At 38.6% G+C, this 21,520-nt stretch overlaps 1 protein-coding gene across 2 annotated transcripts in view; it reads left to right on the forward strand.

Annotated features, from left to right (window-relative positions):
* Positions 1-1,486: 1,486 nt before the first annotated feature.
* Positions 1,487-21,520, forward strand: part of NFKB1 (nuclear factor kappa B subunit 1) — a 124,206-nt gene continuing 104,172 nt past the window's right edge. For both annotated transcript variants that reach the window (XM_057546739.1, XM_057546740.1), the window contains exon 1: positions 1,487-1,935. The gene's annotated coding sequence lies outside the window, so the exon portion shown is untranslated. The remainder of the gene's footprint in view (positions 1,936-21,520) is intronic.

Raw genomic sequence — 21,520 nt, forward strand, 5'->3', positions numbered from 1 at the left:
CTGTCTATTGATTCTTTCAGCAATGGGCTACCACCCCATGCAGAATGAACTGTGTGAATATTCACACCTACCCCATAAGGAAAAAGAAAACTATTCCCCTAACACTTTGTTGTTTCATGACAGAGGCAGAAATCACTTTTTATAAACTATATATTAATCTACTAAAAACACAATATTGGCACAATTTCTAATAATGTCCCATAAATAATAACACAGGGTTTCTAAAAAGTCATTGTCTTTAGTCTTTGTAAATCCCCTGAATTCCAGCTGTTCAACCGGCCCCTGGGAGCTAAATGAAATGGCTTGAAGGAAGATTGTTCGTTGGTCCCAAGGTCACTGCAGAGATTCACCCCAGACCCAAACAAATGGATCTCGACTCCTCTGCTGAACACTCCACCAAGAAGATTCTTACAACCCGAGGAGGGAGGGGGTATGGCAAGGAGTGGGCACGAAGGGAATATTGCTATGGGCAGTCTAATGCCATAGCAACCCTGCCTGGTGAATCGGTGATTCCTGATGTTTTAAAGTTCAATTTACACAGTTATCACTGAATTCAGTAGTGAGATAATTAGCACTAAAATATCTATTTCAGCTCTGGTTTCTTGTTTGGGTAACTAATCTACCCTAAGGTATTCCCTGCCCCGCCTAGCACAGTGCCTGGCATGTAAAGAAGCTCAAATGCTAGTGAATGGTGATCACCGGGAGGCCCGTCTGCGGGTTCTAGCAGCGGTCTCTCCAGAAGAAAACAAATTCCCACCTGCTGGATCAGTGTTTCTTTATGAGCTGTGAACCAAAACCATTGCTACCAGCATCTCTCTAATTCCACCCACAGTAATTCTCATAAAGGCCTGACAATGCCCTGTAAATGAAAATTCTGAAGAACTGTCAAAACCAGGAGATTTGAGACCTCACCCCAAACCGGTAGACGTTCAGACTTCCCTGGACAGAAGTCAGTTATGCCATAGACATTCCAGTTTAATCTGTAAAGAGATTTGAGAGTAACTGAGAGCACTTAAATGGAATATACAGATGAGACTTATTTTTATACACAGCATGCCTGGCTCCACGCCGACCCATCATCCCCTCTGGATGCCTGGGCCTGTCCTTCGGGGCTCTGGACTGGCTGACTCTCACAGCCGCACGGCCGACGCCTCCGCGCCGCCCGCTTCCCAGCAAGAGTCGGCCCCGCGGGCGCTTCCAGGGGGCGTCCCCGTCCGCCACTGCCCTCGGGGCTCCCGGAGCGGCGGCGGGGGACGCCGGCGTCCAGGGCGCCGAACGCGCGCCCCTCGCCTGCGCCCCGCAGCGGCTCCGAGGGGCGTGTGCGGAGCGGGCCGGCGAGGCCGGGCCGGGGGCGCAAGGTCCCCCCCGCAGGAGTGCGGGCTTCCCCCACCCCCGGCGGCGACCCCACCTCCCGCCCCCGCTGCGTGCGCGCGTGTGTCCGTCTGTCTGTCTTCTCTCTCGACGTCAGTGGGAATTTCCAGCCAGGAAGTGAGAGAGTGAGCGAGAGAGAAAGAGAGAGAAGTGCACCAGCGAGCCGCGGCAGGAAGAGGAGGTTTCGCCACCGGAGCGGCCCGGCGACGCGCCGACAGCTTCCCCTGCCCTTCCCGTCGGTCGGGCCTCTCGCCGCTGCCCTTGGCCAGCGTCCCGCCGCCAGCCTCACTCGAGAGCCCGGGGCAGCCCAGGCCGGAGCCGCCGCGGCCGGGAAGGCGGCGACGCCGCGGTCCCGCAGCCGCGCGCCCGGCGTTCCCTCCGCCCGCGCTGCGGCCATGGCGCGGCGCTGACTGGCCCGGCGAGACCGCGCGCCCGCCCGGACCCGAGCCGACCCGCTCCGGCTCCGGCCGGCCGCCGCCTCTTCCTTCCCCGGACCCCAGGCCCGCGCCGCCCCGGAGCGGGAGCCACAGGCGCAGGGAGGCCGAGCGCGGACCCGCCAGCAGGGTAAGCCAGACTCGGGCAAGCGGGGGCCGCGCCGGCGACGTGCGGCCCGACTCCCGCCACCCACCCGCCCCGCACCCCGTCCGGCCCCGCTCGGACTTCCTCATTCCTGCGCTAACCGCTCGGCTAGACCGGAGGAGGAGGTTGACAGTAGCGGAGGGACGCATGGGCTCCGAGCGAGGGGGGAAAGGCACCTCCGGACTAAGCACGGGCCGGTCGGCCGGAGGGCCGCGGCTGCTCGCCCGGGCCGTTCTTCCTCCCCAGTCCCTCCGCCGGGCGGGAACGCGGAGCGGAGGGCAACTCGCGCAAACTTTTTTTATCCCCACCTCCCCTCCCCCTGCCGGGGGGTCGGGGCTTGAGGGCTGAGGGGCGCTTGGGCGCGGAGGAGTGAGGGGAAGGTGGTTGGTGCAGTGCAGAAGCAGATTTCACCTAAGGGCGTTCCACGAAATGAAAGCAGAAGTGCATGTCAGTCCTCTGGGCTGGGAAAGCCCTCCCCAGCTCCCCAAGATTGAACCGGATAGCCTTATTCCTGGTCTCCTACCTCCAAAAGAAGCCCCCCACTTCACACACACACACACACACACACACACACCCCAACACACACACACACACTCTCTCTCTCTCTCTCTCTCTCTCTCTCCAACCAACGAGGACAGGATATGCTCACCTACCATAGGACCTGTACCTTAGTTTTCAAAAGATAAGGAGGGCCTGGTACTGATCCTACAGGGCCGGGCATTTGAGAGCGAAATTACCCACTTAGAACACTTTTTAGACACCCTGATTATGTAAAACACTTGGACAATGGTACCATGTGTTGTGCATGACCTCTAAAACAAAAATGTAAACAAAGCTTATCGTGACATTTTAAAATAATAAATTTTAAAAATATCTGAGCTTCCATATACATTTTTGATAAAGTAGTCAAAATATCATCTTTTGCTTCTTCAGAACTTGTTGGTAGACGTGCTGTTCTGAGCAGAGAGATGACTGCAGTAGAAAGTGTATCTGGAAATGCAGGGTAGTTTAACCAATAGAGTAAATATTCAGATTATGCTCTTCTGGTGTGTAGGTTGAACAGGAATCACATTATCAGGAGTGGTATGTAAGAATCAATGGCTACATAAAATTTCTCATTAATTTACCGTAGTAAATTAGGAAATTTGTACGAAGATTGGTTGGTTGCTTGGCTTTGATTATCAAGATTTAAGAGGTTTTCATGGACTTTGCTAAGTAGGGTTTTTCAGCATTGCAGGTAACTAAATAACTATATTTAACTTAAAGATTTTGTTATAAAGCCCATAATCTGAGAAAATGACTGTGGTATTACTAAAACATTTAATGGCTGTGGCATAGAAATGTTCTTCTGCAGACTGGTGATCTTTGGTAAACACTAAAGCTTAGGATCAAGATGTTCAGTGCTTATTTTTCTAACAGAATGCCTCAATTGAATATTCCTGAGTAGTTTAAATTGCATTCCTGTTGCTAAAACTTTAAGTGGGAATTTGATTAAAATAAAGCCCTCAGCTGAAGCATGCTGTTTTCCTGATTTTAATATTGTGCTTTCTAGAGATGAATCCTTTTACTGTTTGATGCACTAAAGAAGTTATGTAAATAACTTAAAGCAGAGTATTTTTTTGAGCTTCTGAACTTGAGAAGACAGGAAATAAAAAGAGATTGATTTATCATGTAATTAAATTGCTAAAGTGAGAAGAACATATATGATAAATGGAAATATGAGATCTCCTGAACTTACTCATCCACACTGATAACCTGCAACTCCTCAAAGTCCTCTGGAGCTTATTTAGATAAAATGTCTTCCTGGGCCACAGCCTACTGGACTGAAATACTGCTTGCCGTGGATAGAAAACCACTTCTAACCTTGTTTGAAAGACTTTTTAAAGAAAGTTCTATATAATCCAATTAGGGATTGGTGGTGATTTGAAAATCTGTTTGTTTTGAACTTTCAATTTTATCTTGTGTTCTGCAGTTGGCATTCACGTGGGCTGAATAAACGCCCGTTTTTCAAACCCCGTTAGTAAATACTGGAGTATAGGTACAAAAATAGTTGTTCCCCTTTGTAAGCACTCCTTTGATCTTTGCACTTCCTTCTTACTTCTACCTTTTAAACAAGATCATCTGTAATGACTGAGTTGCATTTGGTAAAAGCTCAATTAGTCTGAAATAGACAGAATTTTAGATTTAGTGATCACCGTCCTCACATTTCTCTTGTCATGTTCCTTGGAACAAATTGACTCTAGTTGAGAAACTAATATTTATGCAGGCTGTGTTTACCATTGCTTTCAGACTTCCAGATAACTAATGAAGTTACTACCTGGACTTTCAGGGATTGCTCACTGTGGTAGATGGAAGGTCTTCATAAGGAATTGGCAGCCACAGGAATCTTGGACTATCATTCAATCAGCAAGCCCTTATTTTTTACCTAATTTATGAGAGGTATTCCCCTGTTCAGAAGAGGTGAAAGTTCTGGCTTCTGGGGGAAGTGGTTACTTCATAACCTTCAATTAGTTTGAACTTGGGAGAAGTAAGAACAGTAGTTGACATTTTAAAACAATAAATTTAAAAAATGATATCTGAGTTTCTATATAGATTTTTGATAAAGTAGTCAAAATATCTTTTTCTTTTTCAGAACCTATTAGAAGTGCTGTTCTGAGCATAGAAATGACTGCAGCAGAAAATGTATCTGGAAATGCAGAGTAGTTTAAGCAATAAGAATAGATATTCAGGTTATGCTCTTCTAGTCTACAGATTGAACAGCAATCACATTAACAGGAGTGGATATATAAGAATCAATGGCTATGCAAAATTTCTCATTAATTTCCCTTACTTTTAGTAGGAAGGTTGTTTCGTTTGGCTGATTGGTTTTCTGTTTATAATATGAATCATACAAGGTGGCATGATTGTTTTATGTTTTAAGAAGAGAAGGAGGAGAAGGAACAGAATTTTTGTGCTGGGGGACACTTTTAAATGTGCTGCTCCTACATCTACATTTATGTCTGATCAGAGTTAATTGACAACTGCTTCTTGGTGACCAGCAAACCATACTGAAGCAATTGACCCTGCTTTCTGAGAATGACTTCTCATTTGCTCTCTTGTATCTCCCATAAATACTGAGTTCTCCTACAGTGTTCTTGGAGGTGAGCAGGTAAATCATCAGAAGCATACATACCCCCTTTGAGTTGACCCTGTCACTGCTTAGGAGACCTTAAGGGTTTTAAAGATGGAGGCATTCATTCATCTTCAGAGAGGAAAGTTGGGACTTGTGACATAGTTTAGCAAGTCAGTTTGGCTCCTTGAACATTTTTTTTTTTAATCAAAAAAGATTAATATTTGCAACCAGATAATCTGGTAGAGTTAATAGTTAGGGTAATATTACCAAGACACTTATCTTCGCAATATTTCATTAATGAGTATCCAGTGCTTCACTGTTAGATGAAGAAAAGTAGCATTCTTTTCTCAATGATGACTTCGTTTCATACCTTTGGTCTCTGTTGTTTTAGAGAGGGTTCCTGGGTGCAAATTAATATGCTTTCATATTTTCAGGTGAGGCTGGTAGACCTACCCTTGAATATCAGCTAATAGTTTAGAAAATAAGTTGTGAAGTGAAATCTCATTGCTTCACTATAAAAATATTTAAACCCTAACAGTTTTACACAAAAGTGATATAAAGTGTGATTTGTTAAAGAGTATAGACTCTTCAAGAGTGTAGATCATGGATGAAAATATTTGTTAAATTTACAATATTAATCTTAAAAATATCTTTGTATTTAAAAATTTTATTATCGTATTTTAAAATTTAAAAAGAAATCAATTCATTGTTATTCTTTTATATTTTTTGCAGTAATAGATTTAATTATCAGTAGTACAAGTTTCATCTGCTTTAATTTGTTGCCTGTTTTTGAAATTAGAATAATGAAACGGATGGCTTAATTCCCTATTACAAATTAGCTTATTACTGTTCATTTACATTTCACCATTAGGCCAAAAATCTTATAACCAGCTTTTATTCTGACCCATACTTTTGACAGATATTAATGAATTTAATCCATAGATGATTTCTTTAAGCTGTGAAAAAAATTCTGACTGATGGAGGCTGACTGATGCTGCAAGCACTGCTTTGTAATCCAAAGATTGTTAAAGCCTATCTAAATTAATCAATCAAAAAGTAAAAACAAAATATTTTACGACATCCGGAATAAAATACCTATGACCTATAAAAAACTGGGGGGAAAAGGTTATAGCTGGAAAACCTCAGGAACCAGCAGGCAGTCCACAAGGTTTACTATACTTTCCACTTTCATACTTTAATGATTTTGCAACACTATAAAACCTGGGGCCTCATCACAGGAGGGTTTTGTTCGTTATTTCTTACTTGTAGCATTTTTCAGAAAATTTTCCTTGGAACTCTGAATCTAACCATTTATTCTCTGTGGACACAATTTATGAAATGAAATATACCATCCACACTAGAAAAGGGTACAATGCCAACACTCCCAGGCCTGGTGTCATACCCTCAGGGAGGGTCAGAACCATTTTACTGAAAACTCCTAACTTCAGTCCACTCAGCTTTGGACTAAATTAATTCTGATTCTGACCCTGACCTCTCTTCAAATCACTTAACAAACACACATTCAAGTTTTAAAAATTAATTTTAAAAGTTGTTTACAAATACATATATGTATAATCATTTTTGTTGTTGCCAACAAACTGAGGAAGAAAATAAATGTTTACTTATATAACAGGTACATTGTAAAGCTGTCATTGTTGAAAAGTACCCTGAAAAGTGAATAGCAGCAGTGTTTGTTAGTTAGAATGATAAAATAATTCAAGTACTCTGCGTATAGCTTCCCTGTGAGAAGATTTGGAGAGAACGATAAATTTTGCTGTGTTCCATTACATAATCAGCTCCGTCTACAGCTTCTGGGCATAAACAAAAACACAGAGCTCTAACGTTGCCCCAGTCGTCACTGTGTGAGTCAAAAAATGTATGGACCATTCAAACATTTCATACTGGAAAATAAAGCTTTGGATTTTTCTTAGATTTAAGCCTTTTGATATATGAGGCTCACCAGCATTTGTACATGAGATTTTCTTTTTTTGCTAACTTGAACTAAAAAAATACAAAAGCTACATAAAGTTAAGCACACCTCTATAGAGAGAGCTTAATTAACATTAAATAACTTGATTGCTATAATGAATTTTGTTTGTCAAAATAGCAGTTATTTTACAAAATTATTTATCATTTTTATTATTCATTATTATTTATTGTGTGGTTTTACTAAATATATCACAGTATATTTCAGTGTCAGGGCATACGTATCCTTCATTTTTATCTCCAGAAATCAATTCTAATAATATTAAGCTTGAAAAAAGAAAAATTAAAAGTGATGACAAATTCCCTAATCAATCTACCTATTCATCGGTTCTGGGTTCAAGCCTACAATTCATTTAAATAGTGAAAGTAAATTGCTTAATTGTCTTAGAAAATATGCCTTCCACGACAAGAATTTTAGGAATGGAGAGAATGACTATTTTTTTTTTTAGTGTTTTAACATGAATCCCTGACTTATGTTTTATTGATGTTTGAAGAACTTCTTTATCTACCAGTTCTTAACTTAGGTATAGGTTTGTTTTCTAAGATATAACCATTTATTGGTGTTTGATCATTAAGACTTGATTTATAAAGTGTATTTTTCTTTTAAATGGGGCCTAGGTGTGGTTGTGAGGTCAGAGGAAAAGAATCCCTAAAAATTTACAGCATCTACTATAATGCTCTCTAAATAATATAAGCACCTGTATGATTTATAAAGTTAAAGACAATGTGGAAGGATGGAAGGAGTATGAATTCCCTCTGTTCATATAGAGGACATTTAAAGTAGAAAGGAAGAAACATGAAGGTAAAAAATAAAAGTTAAATTTAATGTTGAAAACTTTGGCCAAAACAAAGGATAATGAAAGCATAGATAAAGTTTTAGGGGAGAGTCCTCTATAAAATCAGATCTTGAACTTTATTTTTGACTTAAATGTGGAAAAGAAAAGTAATCTAGAAAGTGAATCAGAATTCCAGAGAAAAGGATAAATTTTGTATATCATGGATGAGAAGAGGAGGGTCATAATGAAAGGAGTGAGAGGTTGTCCTTGAATAGAACTGTTTTGTAGACATTTCACTGTGGCTTATCCTACTTTTGATTAATTGAAATCAATAGTCATTTCCCCCACATTCTTAAGTCAGTTGTGTTAAGCAGACCTCAATACACTTGGGAAATTATAAAATCAAAAGCATGGTATCTGATAACAGTTAAATGCACTTCCTTGCTCTCTTGCTATATCATAGCATTTATTGGATATAATGTCTTTATGGTTTCTCCATGTGTTTACCCAGTTTCCTGTTTTAGACATTTAACTAAATTTAACAAGCACACCTTGGAAGATTTTAATACTTCCTATTTTAAAACATTGCCTTATCAGTCATTTAGTTTGAAGTGCTTTTTTATGATGGACAGGGAAAGTATCCTGTTTCTCTTGAAAAGTCTAACATAATAGCCAAATAGGAATTAGTCCAAGTTAAAATAGATGGGTGACTGGGGAGGGGGGGCAGTTTTGCTGTACGTACTAAATATGTGTTAAACTGAAGGAGTCCATTCATTCAAGGCAAGCCACAGAAAACAGTAATTTTATTGCTGAGGCACTTAAGTATCATTACATGGATATCCCCGTCAGTATGCCAATATCAAATTTATCATCATTCCCACCCACCAAATTGCTCCTCCCAGCACATTTAGGGGATACAGTTGTTAGCCCACTGTGGTCCATTCAGTAGGTTTCCCATGCCAGAAATCTAGAAACCCATTCTTCATGCATACCCACTTATCTCCTCCAATCCATCACCAAATTCTATCAATTCAGCCTCCTCTCATCTCCAGAATTCATCCCTTCCTCATTGAATTTCTAGCTTTCATTTTTTTCATTCGCTCCTGATGCATAATCTCCTGCTTCTGTTCCATCCTTCATTCCAGCATAAAAGTCAGCTTTCTAAAGTGCAGATCTGATCATATCACGATCTTTATATTTCTGAAATGTCTCCATTGTCTTTGCAAGCTGATTCCTGCACACCTCACCTCCCACCCTTGCTCCTCACCCATCCCCTATTTCTCAAGTCATCCATATCAATTTTCAGTTCCTATCTGCCATCTTTTCTCACTTTGAATGCCTCTGCATCTGCATTCCCTGTGTGAGGAGTGCGCTCTCCTTCCTAGCCGTTGTGCTGACTACTCAACCTTCAGGCATGGTGTGCACATCGCCATGTCTCTGTCCCTCCTCTACCCATTCTCCTGACCTCCCCATAAAGATTTATGTGCTCCCAGTTCATGGGCTCTTGACTTCTTATGCTTTCTAGACAGAAAATATCTTGAGGGAAGGGATTTTATCTTACTTTTTATCAGCACAGCACCCAGTAAGTTTGCCAAATGAATAAGTAAATAACTCGACAAAATATTGATAGACTGCTCTTGATTAAGTTGTGTGACTCTGGGCAAGTTAATTAACTTCTCTGGGTCTCATTTTGTCTCTTAAAAAAAAAAATGAGACAGACTAAATGAGCTTCTCCCTCTAAAATTATTTGTTTCTTTGATATAATAGTGTTACTTGGAAGACTTCAGATTGTCTTGCCATATTCAGATAGGTCAACTTAAGGAAAATTCGTGTAAGAAAGTACAAAGACAGTTCTTGATTATCAATATGATAATATGAGGAACTGTCCATTTTTGAATTATGAGTTATCATTTATATATCATTTATAGTCCCAGTCTAACTTCTTTCTGACATCCAGGTGTTTCTGGGGTTGCATGTTTTCATTATTAATTATTCTCTACTATGAACTCATGTTCATATCTCCAAAGCAATTTAAGGCACACATGATATAGAAATTGAATATAAAATTCAGTATTTTGATTGTAAATTGCTTCAGGGTCTCACTAATTATAACTATATTTGGAGGAAGAAGATAGGGAAGTGGTAGTGGTATGACCTGAATCCTCATCTGTCATAGCAAGAACACAATGTCTAAAATTGATCAATTAAGAAAAAAAGATATAAACATAGTATTTAGGGATATGAAAAGAACCCCCAGGAAAACCAAAAAGAGAAAGTTAAGAGTGTTAAAAAGTTGATCACTCGGAAAAGCAGGATTGGAGTTGGGAGGTGGTGTGGGGAAACTTTGCTCTTTATATAAGCTCTTCTACTTTTGCATAGTAGGATTTTTTTTTTTAACCGTTAATTTATTTGAATATATGTTGAGTCCTTCCTATGTGCCAGATTCTAGGCACTGGGAATACAGTGCTGAACAAGACAGAAATCCAGAATTTCATGGAGCTTATTAGATCATTTAGTGTTTTCAGTTTAAAATTTTTTCTTTTTATATTAGCCTTTTTAAAATTGAAGAATCACATAACCAAAAAAGGACACAAATCGTTAAGATTACGGCTTTAATGAATTATCTCAAAGTGAACACACTTAACATTAAATAGTACGTAACCAGCACACCAAAAGCCCCCTTTCTGCCCCTTCTTAGTCAAGATTCCTACACTTCAGTCTCATTTAAAAGGTTTCACTAATGACTTTTGGATTACGTAAATGTTGATTCTGTGACTCATATTCGTCCGCATAACAATCAAGAGTTGACTGAATGAATTCATTACTTCAAGGTGCTAATAATGAGCTTTACACAAGTAGGAACTAACTCTCCTATTGTTAAAAGCCCTAAGGGCAGCTTATTTCAGATTTTCCTCACGGAACAAAATATGTAAGTGAAAATATTTTAAAAATCAAATTTTTACATTAATTTGTCATTTATGAGTTTGAGTAGATATTTTGTTTATTGCCGAGCGGTTAAGATCAGTGACAAAGAGACATGGGAGAAAGAAGTATTCGCATCAGACCTTATCAGACATAGAAGAGAGGGTGGTTCACCTTTTTTCCTGCTCACTTTATTTTGGGTTGGCCAAAAGTTTCATTCGTTTTTTTCTGTAAGATGGCTCTAGTAGCACTTAGTTGTCTTTAGCTTCATTTGAAACAATTTTGTTAGATTGTATGTGACAGCTGTCATATCAGCGTGCATGTAAAAAAAGACATCAAAATTGGTGAATTTTTTTTTTATATAAATTTATTTATTTATTTTTGGCTGCATTGGTCTTCGTTGCTGTGCGCGGTCTTCTCATTGTGGTGGCTTCCCTTGTTGTGGAGCACAGGCTCTAGAACACAGGCTCAGCAGTTGTGGCGCACAGGCTTTGTTGCTCCGTGGCATGTGGGACCTTCCTGGACCAGGGATCGAACCCGTGTCCCGTGCATTGGCAGGTGGATTCTTAACCACTGCGCCTCCAGGGAAGCCCAAAATTGGTGAATTTTTGTGTAGCCCTTTTAATATTGAAGATGGAAAGAAAAAAGGAACATTTTCGGCCTATTATGCTTTATTATTTCAAGAAAGGTAAAAAGGCAATTGAAACAAAAAAAAGATTTGTGCAGTATATGGACAAGGTGCTGTGACTGATCGAACATGTCAAAAGTGGTTTGCGAAGTTTCGTGCTGGAGATTTCTTGCTGGACAATGCTCTGTGGTCGGGTAGACCAGTTGAAGTTGATAGCGATCAAATCGAGACATTAATTGAGAACAATCAACGTTATACCACGCGGAAGATAGCCGACATACTCACAATATCCAAATCAAGTGTTGAAAATCATTTGCACCAGCTTGGTTATGTTAATCGCTTTGATGTTTGCGTTCCACGTAAGTTAAGAGGAAAAAAACCTTCTTGACCATATTTCCGCATGCGATTCTCTTCTTAAATGTAATGAAAACGTTCCATTTTTAAAACAAATTGTGACGGGTGATGAAAAGTGGATACTGTACAACAATGTGGAACAGAAGAGATCGTGGGGCAAGTGAAATGAACTACCACCATCCACACCAAAGGCAGGTCTTCATCCAGAGAAGGTGATGTTGTGTATATGGTGGGATTGGAAGGGAGTCCTCTATTATGAGCTTTCTGGAAAACCAAACGATTAATTCCAACAAGTACTGCACCCAATTAGACCAACTGAAAGCAGCACTTGACAAAAAGCATCTGGAATTAGTCAACAGAAAACACATAATCTTCCATCAGGATAACGCAAGACCGCATGTTTCTTTGATGACCAGGCAAAAACTGTTACAGCTAGGCTGGGAAGTTCTGATTCATCCGTCGTATTCACCAGACATTACACCTTCGGATTTCCATTCATTTCGGTCTTTACAAAATTCTCTTAATGGAAAAAATTTCAATTCCCTGGAAGACTGTAAAAGGCACTGGAACAGTTCTTTGCTCAAAAAGAGAAAAAGTTTTGGGAAGATGGAATTAAGAAGCTGCCTGAAAAATGGCAGAAGATAGTGGAACAAAAGGGTGAATACATTGTTCGGTAAAGTTCTTGGTGCAAATGAAAAATGTGTCTTTTGTTTTTACTTAAAAACCGAAGGCACTTTTTGGCCAACCCAATACATTGACATCTGCGTATATTGAAGGGTTTACCTATAGGCGTGGTCATTGTGAAATGGCCTTCATATCTAGATTAAGGACTGAACGGTCCTCTGTATAAGGCCTAATTTTGATGCTTGCAGATTATTATTTATGTGTGTGTGTAATCGGAAGGTGGTTGTGATTCTTTCTTCAAGGAAACCATTTTCTCCCTCCAGGCCAGATGTCACCACATACATAGAACCAAGCATTGCTGGTCCACATGATGAATCTTTTTCTCTTAAGACATAAAGGATATATTTTTATTGATATTGTAGAATTAGTAAAAATGAAAATCCATACTAAAGTCATCATATTCAAATTTAAGAGAATGTGATCAGTTTCTCTATGTTTGATCAAAAGAATATTAATCTCTTGGGAAATCCCTGGCTGTCCAGTAGTTAGGGCTCTGTGCTTCCATTGCAAGGGGCACGGGTTCGATCCCTGGTGGGGGAACTAAGATCCTGCGTGCCACGCAGCACGGCCAAAAAAAAAAAAAAAGGAATATTAATCTCTAATTCATAATCCACAAGGTCTCCTCCTCCTCAATCTGAAAATACAGATACTCCAAATTGGTCCTCAAGACAAACGTCAGACATGAAATTAAAATTTGGTCATACTCTATTTTTTTATTATGACTTTATTGTTTTAGAGCAGTTTAAGGTTCACAGCAAAACTGAGGGGAAAGTACAGAGATTTACCGTATACTCCCTGCCCCACACATGCATAGTCTCCCCCGTTATCAGTGTTCCCCAACCACAACAGTGTGTTTGTTGCAGTGGATGAACCGACATTGACACATCATAATCACCCAAAATCCAGAGTTTACACTGCAGTTCATTCTTGGTGGTGTGCATTCTGTGGGTTTAGACAAATGTATAATTACATGTATCCATCGTTATGGTTATCATACAAGAGTATATTTAACTGCCCTAAAAAGCCTCTGTGCTGTGACTATTCATACATCCTCCCCCACCATCGTACTCTAGTTTTAGGGAGGAAGAAATCTGTAGAAGTAGAAATGTGGAAGCAAAAAGTTCAGAACAAGGTCCAGTAAGTCAAATCCCTTTTAAATGCCACCTTAGTGAAAGACCTCAAACTTTGAGTAGGTGTATTGAATTGGTTTTTATATGGAAATGGAAGGCAGCAATCTCCCACAAGTGACATCAGTTCTAACATGTAAGGGTTTAGCTAATTTACTATAAATCTTTAGAGAACTTCTCTAGCTATACAAATTTATATTCACCAGATATTATCCTACTATAGTGTAAACAAAAAGAAATGTTACTGGGCCTCCCTGGTGGCACAGTGGTTGAGAATCTGCCTGCTAATGCAAGGAACACGGGTTCGAGCCCTGGTCTGGGAAGATCCCACATGCCGCAGAGCAACTAGGCCTGTGAGCCACAACTACTGAGCCTGCGCGTCTGGAGCCTGTGCTCCGCAACAAGAGAGGCCACGATAGTGAGAGGCCCGTGCACCGCGATGAAGAGTGGCCCCCGCTTGCCGCAACTAGAGAAAGCCCTCGCACAGAAACGAAGACCCAACACAGCCAAAAATAAATAAAAATAAATAAATTAATTAATTTTAAAAAAAAGCAAATAGATGGGGAAATATTAAAAAGAAAAAAAAGAAATGTTACTTAGAATGGAATCTGCCATTTGATGTACATGACAATTATAATATGATTAGAAAATGTCCAAAACATTTTTTGATCCTATAAATTTCCGTCATCTGTGATTAAGAAGACACCATAGGCAAAGATTTGTTTCTTATAGAAAGCATTAGAATGCATTCTAATCACTTCTCTTAAAAAATCCTTGTCCCCCATGGTTACAATGGACAAGATACAGCAAGAATTTAGATGCTTCTTTCATACAGGGTAATGAAGTTATATTTACTACGTTTATTGATTCTAAGAGGCACACACCCAGTTTAATACCTGACTTAATCATATATGTTTGAGGATTTTCTAGGTATCTTTCTAGTCTTGGTTTTTAATTTCATTGTGTTTGGATAATACATTTTATATGTTTTCACTTCTTTGAAATTTATTGAGACTTGTTTTGTGGTCCAACATATAGTCTATCTTGGTGAATGTTCCATGTGCATTTGAAAAGAATGAGTAGTCTGCAGTCATTGGTGGAATGTTCTGTATATGCACTTAGGTTAATTTGGTTGATGGTATTGTTCATAATTTTCTATGAAAATTACTGATGTTCTCTTGATTTGCTTTTATCAGTTATGGAGAGAAGAGTGTTAAAAATCTTAACTATAATTGTGGATATTTCTACTTCCTTTAGTTCTGCCACTTTTTACTTCATGCATCTTGAAGCTCTGTTAATATGTACCTACACATTATGATCATTATTTCTCCATGATGATTTGACCCTTCATTCTTATGAAATGTTCCTCTTTGTCCCTGGTAATCGTTCTTCTCTTGAAGTCTACTGTATATGATATTTTAGTATAGCCTGCTTTCTTATATTTAGTATTTCCATGGTGTAACTGGTATAACTTTCCATCTTTATACTTTCAGACTATCTCAGTCTTTAATATTAAAGTGTAATTCTTATGAAAAGCATATACCTGAGTCTTGCTTTTGTGTCCAGTCTGACCATCTCTACTTTTTTATGGGTGACTTTAGTCTATTTAATGTAATTATTGATATGGTTGGGTTTAAGCCTACTATCTTGGTAATTGTTATCCATTTGTGCCCTCTGTTCTTTATTCATTTTTTCCTCCTTTCCTGCCATCTTTTGAATAAGCCAAGTTTACTTTTTAAATTCCACTTTATGTCCTTCATCAGCTATTTTTTTAAGTGGTTGCTTTAGGGATTATAATATGCGTCCTTGAGTCTACCATGAATTAATACCGTAACATGTCATATATAATGTAAGAATTTGATAGTGTTTTACTTCCATTTGTCCTCTTCCCTTCCTCTGTGTTGTTATTGTTATACAGTTTACTTCTGCATAGGTTATAAACCCCAAAATTTATTGTAATGTTTCTCTTGAATAACAAACAAGAAAAAAGTCTTATAGTTACCCACATATTCATCACCTCTGGTGTTTCTTATTCTTTCATGTAGGTCCAAGTTTATCTAGTACCATTTCCCTTCAGCATGGAGAACTTTCTTTAACATATCTTTTAGCAGACCTGCTGACTACACATTCTCTCAGCTCTTGTCTATTTGAAAAATGTCAATTTCGCTTTTTATTTTTAAAGGATATTTTTGCTGAATATAGAATTGTTCACTGATTCGGTTTTTTCCTTTCAGCACTTTCATCATTGTTTCTGATGAGAAGTCAGCCATCATACTTGTCATTGTTTCCCCTTGTCCCTGGATGCTTTTAGGATTTTTTTTTTCTTATCATTAGTTTTTCACAGTATGGCTGTAATATGACTAACTCTGGTTTTATTTGTGTTTATCCAACATGGGGTTCTTTGAGATTCTTGGGTCATTGGCTGATTTTTTTTTTTTTTAATCAAGTTTGGAAAATTCTCCACCATTATTTCTTCAAATATTTTTTCTCTCTTCTCTCTCTTTCTGGGATTCTAAATTATACATATGTCACACCACTTCATGTTGTCTCATAAGTCACTGAAGGTGTCTTAATTTCTTTCTGCCTTTTTTCTCTGTGCTTCACTTGAATAGTTTTTATTGGCCATTATTCAAGTTTATTGATCCTTTCTTCTACATTGCTCAATATGTTAATAAGTACACCTAGTGAAATTTCATTTTAGTCTAGAATTTTCCATTGGTTATTTTTCTTTTTTAATAGTTTTCATTTCTCTGCTGAGATCTTCTATCTGTTTATCCATTATATCCATATTCCTTTTACATTCTTGAACATATTACTATTGGCAGTTTTAAAGGCATTGGCTGCTAATTTCATCATTTGTGTCATATTTTTTCTTTTGAGTCATATTTTCTTACTTCTTTGCATGTTTTGTCACTTTTTGTTGTACATTGTGAATACCCCATTGTAGAGAGTATGGACCTTTGTTTTCTGTTAAAGACTGTTGAGTTTTGTTGTAACGGGCAATAAATTTATTGGTGGATCACCTGGTTTTATTAAGAAGAGTTTAGAGTAGCCCTTATTCTAGGGTATATCCTTTACTCCCATTGCATGGTCTTCTGAGGTCACAACTGAATGTTAGGATTGTTAAGTGATGTCTCTTCACCCTAGATGATTAGAACTTCAGTGTCTCTCAGAAGTTCCAGGAACTTCTGGAATCTCAATTCAGCTTATCATTGTTCCCCCTTGTCCCTGGATTTGGATCCCCAGCAGCTATTTTCTAGCAGGCTTTGCAGAATCTTGTCCTGCACTAGCATAGTTTCATATTTGGCCAATGCCCAGAAGTGACCCCTATGGAGATTTATGAGCCTCTTTCTCTATGTATCTCTCCTTTCTGATACTCTCCCCTGTGAGATTGCTGCTCTCTATTTGGGCTCTGCGCCCTTGTGTCATAGTTTGGAACGTGCCCTCAGTCAAAAAGTGAATTTGGAACACACCTCAAGTATTTCCATTCTCTTACGGTATACAGCTTTATACTGTCTCTTGTCCAGGGTCTTAAATTATTGCTTAAAGTATTTTGTATAGCTTTACATTTGAGTATGGCAATGGGGCAAGTTCAATAATTGTTACTGTCATGACTGAAACCAAAAGTCCACATTTGGACAAATCTGGAATTGCACTGTTTCTTACCATTAATGCAAAGGTAATTTTTAGAAAGTACTTATTTACTAATTTGGCGATTCAAAGAAGTAAAACTCTATTTTTAGGCATCTATATCCAGTTAAAAAGATGATAAATATATAAAGTTAAATAGCAGTAGAACAGTATGTTGTTGAGTGTGCAGTCATCAATACACAGAAGTATTATAGCCCTTACGTGGACTATAAAGCTGTAGGTTACAGAGGAAATATAGGGTTTCTTGGCAAATGTTGGATTTCAGTAGAGGCTTGAGGACTGGGTAATATTTAAGTAGGAAAGATGGCATTTTAGGATGCAGGGCATCCTGTGAACAAATATACAAGATGCAAATGAGCAAAGCATTTTTGAATGATCAGTCTGCCTGTTGTAGAAGGTTTTGGTTAGGACGTAGTATTAGGACATAGTGGAAAGCCCTCAACCACTCAGCATATTATATGATAAGCATCACCTATTAAGCATTAAGAGCCTATTAAGGTGATGCTTATAGTATAATATGGTGAATGGTTGAGGGCTTTCGACTTTGTCTTGTAAGTAATGTGGCAATAATGTGAAAGAGGCTTAAGGAAGAAGAAATACCACAGTAAAGGAGAACAGTATGGAGGCTATTATTGTTATTCAGAGGTAAGGCAATGAATGTTTAACTAGGGTGTAACAGTCAAAGGAAAGTGCAAAGGAGGGGCAGATACAAGAAATAATACAAAGAAAAAATCAGCAGAAATTGATTGTTGACTGGATGGGTGTGAAATAAGCAGAGGGAAAAGGAGAAAAAGTTGACTGAATTTTTGGCTCTGAGTACATGAGAGAATGATATATTGGCAAAACCTGGAAAGTCGGAATGGGGCCCATTGCCATAGGAATGATGAATTTGGTGTTAGATAGTAGGGAGTTGAAAGGATTAAAAACATTATTGCTTTATAATGGTATCACTGCTTAAAGCTAGCAGCAATTTATTAATATTTATATTTTGATGGTTTTAACAGTACTAATTTTATTTCTGTTTATACCATGGTGGTTTTGCCTCTTGTCCTTGTTTCTTTTGTTCAGTTGGAAACTGAATAGGCCAATAAAGTAAAAATGAGTACAAAGGGTGTTCTAAATAGGACCCTAACAAAATGTAGTTTTTGAATCACCAAGATATCTAACCCATGCCCCACATACCTGCCATTTCCCATGATACTTACGGTGTTGCACTGTTTTTGCCTGTCTTCCTACTTACTAAACTGTTGCATTAGTTAGCTTTTGCTACATAAAAAATCACCACAGAGCTAACTAAGAAACAAACATTTGTTATTTCTCCCAGTTCGGGAGGCTATCTAGGTCATCTGGTCTCACCTGGCTCTGGGGATCTCTGAAGTCTTTTGGCTGCTCAGCTGGTGCTGTGTGGTCCAGGGGACCCTCAGCTAGGACTTCCCCTCACTGCTCCATGTGGCCTCTCATCCTCCAGTGGGCTGGCCCAGGCTTATTCACATGGCAGCTGTGTTCCAAGAGAACAGAATGTTTGGTCATTGCAAGGCCTCTTGAAGCCTGCATTTAAAACTCACCCTTCTGTCTCACTCTGTTGGTCAGAGTAAGTTACAGCCCTGCCGAGATTCAAGGGATGGAGAAATAGATTTTTCCTCTTGTCAGTGGAGTTGCGAAGAATTTTTGGCCATTGCTTTCAGTCTACCACAACTGTTAGCTCTGTGAGTACAGGTAGTGCTTCACTCTTGTGTACTTTGGTATCTTTGGTAACTGACACATAGTAGTTACAATATTTTTTTAATGAAAGCATTCAAGGACCATTTCAATATACCTTAATTTTAAATATGTACTACGTACTTTTGTCATACCATTAGTGAGTGTGGTGTTTTCTATGGGCAGCTTTCAGAGAGAATCTCTTTATTCTCTTTCTGTCCTTTGAACTTGATCAATGGAGACATTTAAAACAAAACAAAACAAAAAGCAACTACCATTTGCATTGACGTTGTTTCGTATTTTTAACTTCACAGTTGATTGTCTTAGGAAGAACTCCCTTAAGTTTTGTGTATTGTCACAGTGATGTTCTGCTTTTCAGGCTGTGCTATGGGTAGACTACCTCCAGCCTGAACGTTCAGGAGACCTAGAGCAAAGATGCTGTATTAAAATAAAGTTGTGGGTCCAGAAGGAAAATCAATTCTGCCCCTTAGACAAGTGATATTCGAATCATAGTCGGTGGAGTCAGAGTAGCCAGCATTACTCTGTCAACCTGAGCGAATGGCTTCTTCTCTCTAAGCCTCAGTGTTCTCAGGATTATTGTGAGAATTAACTGAAATATATGAAGCACTATCTCTAATTCTTACTCATGGGAGGTAGTCAGTAAAGTTTAGTTCTTTATCCAAGTGAACCAGCATACTATCATGACGCGATGGCATGCATCTAGGTTTCTCATCCTTGGCACTATTGACATTTGGGGTCAGATATTTCTTTATTGTGAGGGGCCATCCTGTGCGTTATAGGATGTTTAGCAGCATTTCTGATCTCTACACACTAGATGCCAGTAGGACCACCTGCCAGTTGTGACAGATGAAAATGTCTCCAGACATTGCCAAATGTCCCTGGAGGCAAAATGCAAACATTTTATTCAGCAGTGATAAGGATTAGGATAGGGAGGGAATGTGGCAGTGTATCAGTAAATGTGTAGGATGGGAAAGAAAGAAAAATACTTGATTCTTCTCAGAGTGCCTAAACTTTTACTGCCCATTATTCCTGTAATTTATTATAAACATAATGTTTACTGTGCTACCTAATAAAATGGCTAACATTTGCTATGTATCACTAACTGTGCTAGAAAGCTTTGCATGCCGTAATAGTTGAATGTTGTTAGATTGGTATTCCATTGTAAACAGGGACCTTATCTTATACCAGCTCCAAGCACAATGCATTTGTACTTACTAGGTAGCTATTCTACATGTTAATTGGTCATATTGTACCCAACTCAAAAAATAGGGAGCTGAAAATGGATGGAGGAGTGGAAAAACATAGAAAATGAGTTTATACAAATCTAAACATGGTAGGACACAAATATTCATTCTTTTTCAAAAACTTTTAAAAATCAGCTATTCTGAGAAAAGTAACTAAACTCACCATTAACTTTTCTTTCATCATCACTAAGTCAATATATCATCAGAAAGATGTAAATAAATAGCCACTTTAAAGTTAAATTTTTTTCTATTTATTACGAAGAGGATTCCAGTAGTGCTTAGAAGTTTTTGATTCATTCATACTTTATGTTTTCTTCACTGTATATCATTAATCGTTAAAGATGTCAGAGTTAAACTTTAAATTCAGGACAGGGTTTGATTTTCTCTTTTTTTCTATTAAAAATATATTTCCAATTACATAATTAAGTTAGAAAATTAAAACATAGAAATTTATAACTTAGGGAGTATAAGTCCCCATGTTACTATATATGGATGTGAATTACTATTTTTAGCAGTTACATAACATGTAACTGTATGAATGTAGCATAATTATAATTAAACAGTCTCCTATCAAAGGACTTTTAGACTCTTTCCAGTTTTTTGCTGCAGTGAATATTCTTGTACTTATTTTTTTGCACACTTGCTCATGTAATTCTTTAGTACAAATTCCTGGAAGTGGAATTGCAGAGTCAATAGACACTCTTTATTTGAATGTTTCATATTATATGTAGTATACATATAATGTTTCACATATGTAGTGCATAAACCTTACAGGATGTTTCCTCCAAAAAATTCCTCCATGGAAAGAAACTCCAGTATATTCTTTCTCTTTATTAATTTATTATCCAACAGAGAGATGGTAAAAAGTCACTCTTTTTCTTGTAATTTCATCCAAGATGAGGTACTAAAATTAGACCTAAGTGATGTCTGTTGTGGCTGAAAATAAACTTGAAAATGGAGACACTTTAGCTCTCTGATTCCCAACTCTATCCTCTAGATGGCACCTAAAATTCTGTTTTTCAAACTGCAGATCGTGACCCATTAGTGGCTCATGAAATCATTTTAATGGATTTTAATGGTGGTGGTTTTTTTTAATGAAATCTAATAGAATATATTTTCTTACAGTGGGCCCTGGTCAAAAAGTGTGAATATTTCTGATCCTAGAAAATTTCCCCAGTTACAAGGAGGGGAGTGCCACCAATTCTACCCTTAATCATCCAACCCTGTGGCCTTGGTTTTGCTGCCCTCACTAAGAACTACTTATGCTGGCCTTTGATGTCAGTGGTGGAATTGTCACAGACGTGTGGAAAATAATCCATTAGGCGTTTCATGCAGAACTCATCATATATTCAGAACTTAGCCAGTTA

The sequence above is a fragment of the Balaenoptera acutorostrata genome, chromosome 5 (assembly GCF_949987535.1).
Source record: "Balaenoptera acutorostrata chromosome 5, mBalAcu1.1, whole genome shotgun sequence".
In the NCBI taxonomy this organism is placed as follows: domain Eukaryota; kingdom Metazoa; phylum Chordata; class Mammalia; order Artiodactyla; family Balaenopteridae; genus Balaenoptera; species Balaenoptera acutorostrata.